The sequence below is a fragment of the Heloderma suspectum genome, chromosome 2 (genome assembly GCF_057233095.1).
Source record: "Heloderma suspectum isolate Gila_16-S chromosome 2, 16-S_ref, whole genome shotgun sequence".
Lineage (NCBI taxonomy): Eukaryota > Metazoa > Chordata > Lepidosauria > Squamata > Helodermatidae > Heloderma > Heloderma suspectum.
This window is the reverse complement of record NC_139459.1, coordinates 343,340,373-343,348,432: the sequence shown is the minus strand read 5'-3', so window position 1 is coordinate 343,348,432 and position 8,060 is coordinate 343,340,373.

Genomic DNA, 8,060 nt, shown 5'->3' with positions numbered 1-8,060 from the left:
ATCATCTGACTGGCAGGGGCTGCTCAACCAATAACAGAGGCTCCCCCGCACTTTCTCCTTTCCCCTGAAACTCCAGATGCACCTGCATTTCAGGAGCAAGCCTCATTGAGCACAATGGGAGTTACTTCTGAGTAGACACACATATGCTTGTGCTGGGAAAGGCAGCGGGGGGGGGGAGAAAACAAAGACAGAAACCAGCCCCCATTGTAACCTGCAGGATATCTATAAGGAAGCTGTGAAGTACATACTTCCTAAGGCAATGAACTGGAGCCTTGAGATCGCACTTAATGAATTCGGCTTTAAAATGTGCCATTTCAATTGAGGGGGAATCTCTGTCAGTTCTGATGTGGGAATTCAAAGGCAAGCCCCATTCAGCACAATGGTAGTTACTTCTGAGGAGACACTAATGGATTTGTTGTGGGAAAGAGCAGGACACCAGCCCCCTTTTTAATGCACAGCATCTCTATAAGGAAGCGGTGACGTAGTTACTTCTGTCAGGCAGTGCACTGGACCTCGAGATGGTGCATCTCTAAAAGGAAGCGGTGACGTAGTTACTTCCGTAAGGCAATGCACTGGACCTCGAGATGGTGCTTAATCACACATAAGGAACTGGGCTTCAAAATGTGCCATGTCAGTCGAGGGGCTTCTCTGTTATTTCTGTGGGCATTCGCAGGCCTCATTCAGCACAGTGGGAGGACACAACCCTTGACTGGGGTCATGGTGAAAGGCACACCCCTGGGCAGGGCTAGCATACCCAAGCTAAATGAGGGGGTTGGGGCACACAGTAACTATACCAGGGAGAACCCGACCTAAGGAAAAGAATCGGACTTTAAGCAGCCTCAGGAAATCCGGTTTTTCCCTGATAAGCTCTGGGGTGGCTGGTGGATGGCCATGACATCGTGTATCCCTAATGACCTCAACATGCAGCCGGCTCGGAGTAAATCACTGGTGGAAACACCCCCACTAATCATGTAGTATTTGAAGAAATACTTTTTTTGTACTTCCAATATTACATCCCAAAGCCCTTGCAATCTCACTCGGCCAAGTCCCTTTCTCTTCCCCCCGCCCCGGTAGTCTTAGGGTCCCAAATGGCTTCGCCTCAGCTTTCCCAACTCCCTTAGACCCCTTAATCAAGCCCATTCCAACTCAGACTCATTACACATCTCCTAGACTTCTGTGTACAGCAGGCCTTGGCTTGGACTCCAAAGGGACCTTTGAGCTAATTTCTCCCCACAGTTCAAACTCTGTGCATGAATGCCGCAGTATCCAGGTTATCTTCTGTCTTGTGTGCATACTATGCATTGGTTTATTTGGAAACTGAATCCATTCTGAGTTCATATGCCTGTTACCAACCAGCTAATTCCCTAAAGTAATTGTGATGTATGTTTGTTATTGTGTGTAATAAAAATGTCCTGTGTTTTCAAAGAAGATGTGTGTGTGTGTGTGTGTGTGTGTGTGTGTGTATCATTAGGCCATGTCTGCCAAGATGCACTACAACAAAGGTTCAAAGTAGGGCTGTGCACCGCCTCGTTATGAAGCCCGAATAACGAGGAAAAGCAGGCTGATTCGGACCATCCTCCTCATGATACAAAGCACAGCAGCGCAGAACCGAGGTGGCCCAAGGCGAAGCACCTCCTCTGCCTCATATATTCAGAGCTTTACTTAATGCCTGAGTGGTCCAGACAGGCTGTCTCCAAAATGTATCAACTTCTGAAAGCTCATGCAGAGGGGCAGGAGGAGGAGGGGGAGGGGGGAGGCGAGCACAGGAGGAGGAAGGAGTATGCTTTGGGGAATAGGAACTCTCAGCCAGAACCGATGCCAGCAGTCTCCAATCAGAGGGAGTGGTGGAGGAGGGAGGTCTATACTTCGGCGAAAGGCAGCGTTATTGCGCTAGCTGTGTCTTTGGGAGAGGGTTGGTGTATGGTTAGATGATCTGGTGTGTGTGAGTGCACGTGCATTGCTTGCAGTTCCTCTTTCTATTTCTTTGTTCTCAATCGCCATTACTCCTTCGTTCTGTGTATTATAATTCATCTCTCTTTTCAATATTCTTTCGAACAAACATAGCTTTTCTTTGCTCGTTACTGCTATGCTCCCCCCGCTCCCCAACCATTCCATTCATGTTGCTTGTGGACTCTGGAAAAGGCTGCATTTGTTTTTTAAGGTTCACTGGCTGTGTTTTTTTTTTTATGGTCACCCATCACTTCTGCTTTCTCCATTCCATTCCTTGTCATCTTTGTCTTTCAAGTCTGTCTCTTCTAGATTTTTAAAAACCCAGTCTTATTTCAATTTTTAAAAACAAAGATTGACTTCTGGGCTTGTCCCCCCCCCCTTAAGTCATATTCAACCATTCCATTTTTTCCTTCTTTCAAAATTCTTAAATAAAGGCACATTATAGCAGCCTCTGCATTGGTGTTTGGCTCCCCACTCCCACACCCCGTTCTGAAGTAAACCATCTCTTTCTTTTCTGTGTTGATCCTCCCAAAATAGAAATTAAAAAAGGGGTTTTATTTATATTGTTTGCTTGCTCTTGGCTCTTATCTTATTGCCTCCTGCCGTTGTCCTGTATTCACTGAACTTAACCTGCCTTCCATAAAAGAACACGAAATATCAAACAATAAATTAAAGAAACCCGTTATTTGCTTAGGTTGTTCTGCTTCTCTTTTGCTCTTATGTGTCTGTGTTCATGTGTGTGTGTGTGTGCTAGGTTGTTGTTCCACTAATGCTACAGGTCCAAATTTCAAGGCAGTGTTGAAAAAGCACTAAACACATACTATTTATATTAATTGCCTTTCTTTTCTTTGGATTTCTTTTCCTGGTTTTTTTCATAAAAATCTTTGATTTTTCATAAGAATCTTTGGATTTCTTTTCCTGTTTTTTTTTCATAAAGTCCACCGTTCGGGAGACTTTAAAAAAAATCCGGTCTGGGGGAGCTCCGGTCAGGGTAGACCGGGCCGCTCCGGTCCGAGGAGGATTTCGCAGGACGGATTTGTCGTAATTCGATCCCGTTTCCTTTCGTTGCGAAATTCTCTGACATCCCTAATCACCACCCCAACGCATCACTGCTCCTTCTGCGCCCTGGACTGCCCGGTAGACCTACCGCAGTCCAGCCAGCAATGGGAAGGGGAGAGAGAAAGGAAGGAGGACCCAGTGCTGGGAAATTGCCCAGGGGTCTCCTCAAACCTGGAGCCAGCCCTGGGAGTCAGAGCCATTGAACTCAGTGGCACTTCCAAGTCAGCGTGCATAGGCTCAGGCTGCAACTGAGCATTTGCTTCAAAAAGGCTTGTATAAGGCTGCAATCTTATACCAACTTATTCCAGAGCAACTGGAACTTATGAGTAACTTATTCCAGAGTAATTATAAGTTACTTATGAGTAACTTATTCCAGAGTAACTTATTAGTAACTTACTAGTAATTTAGGGAGCAATCCTATGGCCGCTAGTCAGCGGCTAGACGGCCATAGGATATGTTGGTTCCTGGGATGGACCCCGGAGCCCGCGCTCCGGGGTCGATTCCTGGAGAACCGACCTTCCCCCCCTCCTGCGCTGCCTCGGAGGCAGCTCAGAACGGCCCCGTGTGCCGCGCTCGGAAGAGGTATGCGGAGCAGTGAAAACGGAGCATTCCTGGGGGCCTTCCGGGGCAGGGAAGGCAGAAATGCCAGTACGACACATCCTCTGTGTTGTCCGGCAGCTGCCTCCCCCGCTCCGCCTTCCTGCAGCTAGACAGCTGAAATCTATCTAGCCACAAATGCAAGGCAGCTGAAGCACGCAGGGGATGATCCCCTCCGTGCGTCTCCTGCCCTGCATTGGACAGGCGGTCACCTCCGAGTCCGAGAAGAAATTTCAAAATACTTTCTGGATTCTTCTGAAGTTTTAAACTGCTGATCTGAGTTAGGAGCCCAGTAAAAGAAATGGGGGAAATACACAGCCCTAAACTGCATGATTATTTCCCTCCCCTCCCTCTTTATTGTTGTTGTTAGTCTGCAAGTTTTCCAGTCAGAGCTCATGCTGAACATAAGCTCGACCTGGCATCCCCTCTGCTTATGAGTCTGGAATCCCTGGGAGCTCCAACCCAGCGAAGTTAAGAGAATTGGATGTCCCTGCTTCTCCTTCAGAGTCACTTTCCCAGCTTCCTGCATCTCCAGGCCTTTAGAATTTGTGCATATTATCAAATCAATAGTACACTCTAAAGCATATTTTTAAAGCCTCTTCATTACGGACTCTTCCTCACTAGAGTAGGGAGGGGCAGTTGCCATGATGACCATGGCAAGCATTTGTGGATCCCTTGCGGGGAGGGGGGGCCGCAGGAGTCCATTCTCTTGCTTTGGAGAATTTGCTACAGGATCAATGGCTGTTGCTACCACTATGCTCTGTTCATCTCTTTCTAAATAATACAGATATTACAAAAACCATCCAAGGGGGCTTCCAGAGGGAGGGGTCCTAGTGCTATCAATCAAAAGGGACTGTGCAGCTATTCCATCTTTTTCCCCCTTAATGGATTTTCAATGGTAAGAGAAAAGATGGAAGAAGCTGTGAGAAAATACGGGAGGGTTACGAATGGAAGACAACGTTGTCTAGACCCTCCATAACATTCTGTGAATGAGGCAGGGTGATGACGCAATAAAAGCTTCATCTGGAAGCATCTCAAGTGCTTTTGAGTAAATAGGAATAGGATGAGGCTGTAGTATAAAATATCTAAAAATGCAAATTATGTTACACTAAACTATATATACCTACCTGCCAGCCCAAGAAAAAAGATTTTGTGTCTTCAAAGATGTAATCCTGCAGACTGCCAGCAAAGATAACTCCGTAAATCCGGGCAGCCACTAAGAACTGATTTGTACCCCTCCACCAGGTTCCTCCTAGGCAGTAGGCCTCAACTTGAGTTCTACCCCGGTTCCATCTCCCAATGACCACTGAGATTCACAGGTGAACAGGGTATGAAATCTCCAGTCTTCAGAGTCCCAGATGAGCAGTTAGGAAAGCTGGACTGGACTCCTTCCATTCTGTTCTTTATAAAATTATGTGTGAAAAGTAACATATTTGTTGTTCAGTTGTTAAGTCGTGTCCGCCTCTTCGTGACCCCATGGACCATAGCACGCCAGGCCTTCCTGTCCTCCGCTCTCTCCCGGAGTGTGCTCAACTTCATATTAATTGATGCTATCTAGCCATCTCCTCCTCTGCCGTCTCCTTCTCCTTTTGCCTTCAATCTTTCCCAGCATCAGGGTCTTTTCCAGTGAGTTTTCTCTTCGCAAAGTAACATATACAATCCACTAAATAGATGTTCTTTGAGGAGATCCCAGGACTCCTTAGCAACCTGGAAAAAAGAGACAAGACGGTATGCTGAGAAAACACAATGGATGTCTGTTTTGCCACACTCAGGCTAGATTACTAGGAAATGGGCTCATATAGATTATGCATGCATTGGGCAAGATAGAAGTGCCCAACTGGTCACGCAATCTAAGATTAGCTATCATGAAAGTGAGTGGTTTAGATTTCGTGTTTACTTCCAGTTCATTGGAGTTTTATTTGTATATGTACGTCGAAGCTCTTTGGCTTTGTATTATAACACTGACATCCTAGAGGACGACCTCGTTCGTATGGCACGCCAGGCTCACCGTGGGTTGTTTGACCCACAGTGAGCTACAGCGCATGCCAGGTGCATACGGCTGCCATTATGAACATGCAAGCCCCGATGTGTTTGTGGAATATCATCATATCACCCACGGCCACCATGGGTTATTTCAGTTTTATTCACCCAAGAGAATCTGGGTTGACTCGTCAGTATCCAGACTTATAAAGAGACTTCTGTCTACTAAATTCATAATGAATGAACCTTTTTACCATTGTTTATCACCACGATTCAGAGCTAGTACAATGTATATATACGCTTGTTGACTCATTCACCCCAGATACCTGGGTTGGCTCATCAGTATTATGTCCTGTTGAAAGGGGATATATATTTACTGAATTTACTATGAATGACCGTCTGTATTATTGTCAAGTATTATCATTCAGGGACAGTGCGATGTGTATGTACACTTGTTATAATTCATTATAATCACATTGTGAACCTTATAATTATTAGCATCATATTTGATTATGTCACACATTTTGTGGTCTCATTGATCTAGCTGGTGACTTTAGTTGAGGGTTCCCCTCCCCTTGTTTCATTTTGCTATTCACAACCTCACCAGTGCTGCCTCCAGCCTCCCTCACCAGTGACTGCCCCTCCACCAATACCCAAACGGCACTTAGGAAGGACCGTCGCTTGTTCACCGCTTTTTTTTACGCTTCGGGAGTATGCGCATGAGATTATACTGAGATGGGTAACTTCTTCTTGCTCCATTTGACTAGGGGCTTCTGCACATGGAGCTTTTATTGTGCTATTGAGACTGGTTACTCACGGAAGTTTGCGGGTCCTTTAGATAACATCGTGTCACGAAATGACCTGTATTCCATTTTTTTAAAAAAAGATTTGAGATAATGAGCTATCAAATTACAGTATTTTGAGTTCCACTTGAATTCCCTCAGGAAAAAGGAAAAGCCGCCATAAGAGGAGCTAGACCACAGCACCATCTAGTGGCTGTATAATGAAACATACAGAAGGCTCAGATAAGGGGGGAAAGGACGGGGAAAACGGGGGAAGGAAGCGCATGTAAAGGGAGTCCGTTGTGATCCTGCATTTGAAACAAAAGCAGTAAGCTCTGTTTTAAATGCGGGATTTTAGGCTGGTACAGAGACTCTAGCTTGTTTCTTAAATTTGAACAAGTGTGTCTGTGACTCACTTGACCAAGAGAGAAAACTGCAGCTATATGGACACATATAGCGGATTTATGAGTCCCAGCTGACTGTTTGGGGCAACAAGAATTAACTGATATGGGTTGTGGTCCCTGAAACTTCTCTTAAGCCAAATAACACAAAGTGGTACTACAAAATATACATTTATTGCTCAAACACGATTAGAGAATAACAAATCTTTGAAATGATGAAACAAGCAAAACACATTACTACATACTGTGCAATTGGGATGATTACAAGCATAATAGAAATCGTGGCTACTATATTTCTTAGTAAAATTAAAGTTCTATTCCTCTCAACCAACAAAGCAGTCATCGTTAAGATCTTATAGTTACCTATCTGGCAAGCATGGTTTGCAGAGCTTAGGCAATCATGTTTGGTAGGCTTCTCATTCTTCCAGGATCTCTCTGGGCAATTAGATCAAACTCTTGCTTTGATAACCCTTATGTTGATGATGACCTCATCCTACGTTTTGCACCTGGCCGTACCACTATTCCTATTTTTTTCCAATGTAGCCAGGTTTGCCATTTACACCGGTAACTTAGATGAAGGCAACCCTGCAGCAGCTTTCTGGTTCCAGTACTCGACTGACCCATTTGTGTCAACCTTCTTCTATTTCTAAGAATACATTCTATTACTCACAGTTCTCTCACAACACAGGCAGAACTAATCTCATATGTCACAGATTGCATACAGTTAGCGTACACAGATAATTAGGAATAGCACTCCTCTGAAATACAATGAATTGTTATCAACAATGCACATTACATTCATACTCTGTGACAGTATTTATTTCCCCCCTGGTCTTTCGAAAGTGTGCAGATTTGACTGTTCAATACGTGTAGTCTCGCCTTGTACGTTATATTTCTTTGTATGTCAAAGGCAGCATTGAAGTGAAATAGGTAACATACAAGGAAATTGACACAGCAGGACTAATTGGCGAATCTGAGCACACTTGAGAAGGACCGGGGGCGAATAATATTAAGAGAAAGCAGGAACCCATTTGTGCAATTCAGAAGCACGGAAAAAGAAAAAAAAAGGCAAACAAAGTAAGTGCTCTGAAAAGGAGCACCAAAGACAGGGGAGGGGGGATAATAACTCCCACTTGGTAATGTCATCCTCGCACTATTAAAACTTGAACTGACACTCGTTAGCGTTCTCCCTCTTTTCAACACTCCCCGAGCCTTCAGGAAGTTCAGAAAGGGGAGTAGCACATGGCAGCTTGGCATGGCTTCTTTCCTCCTCAGTCCCCCTCAGTCCTCT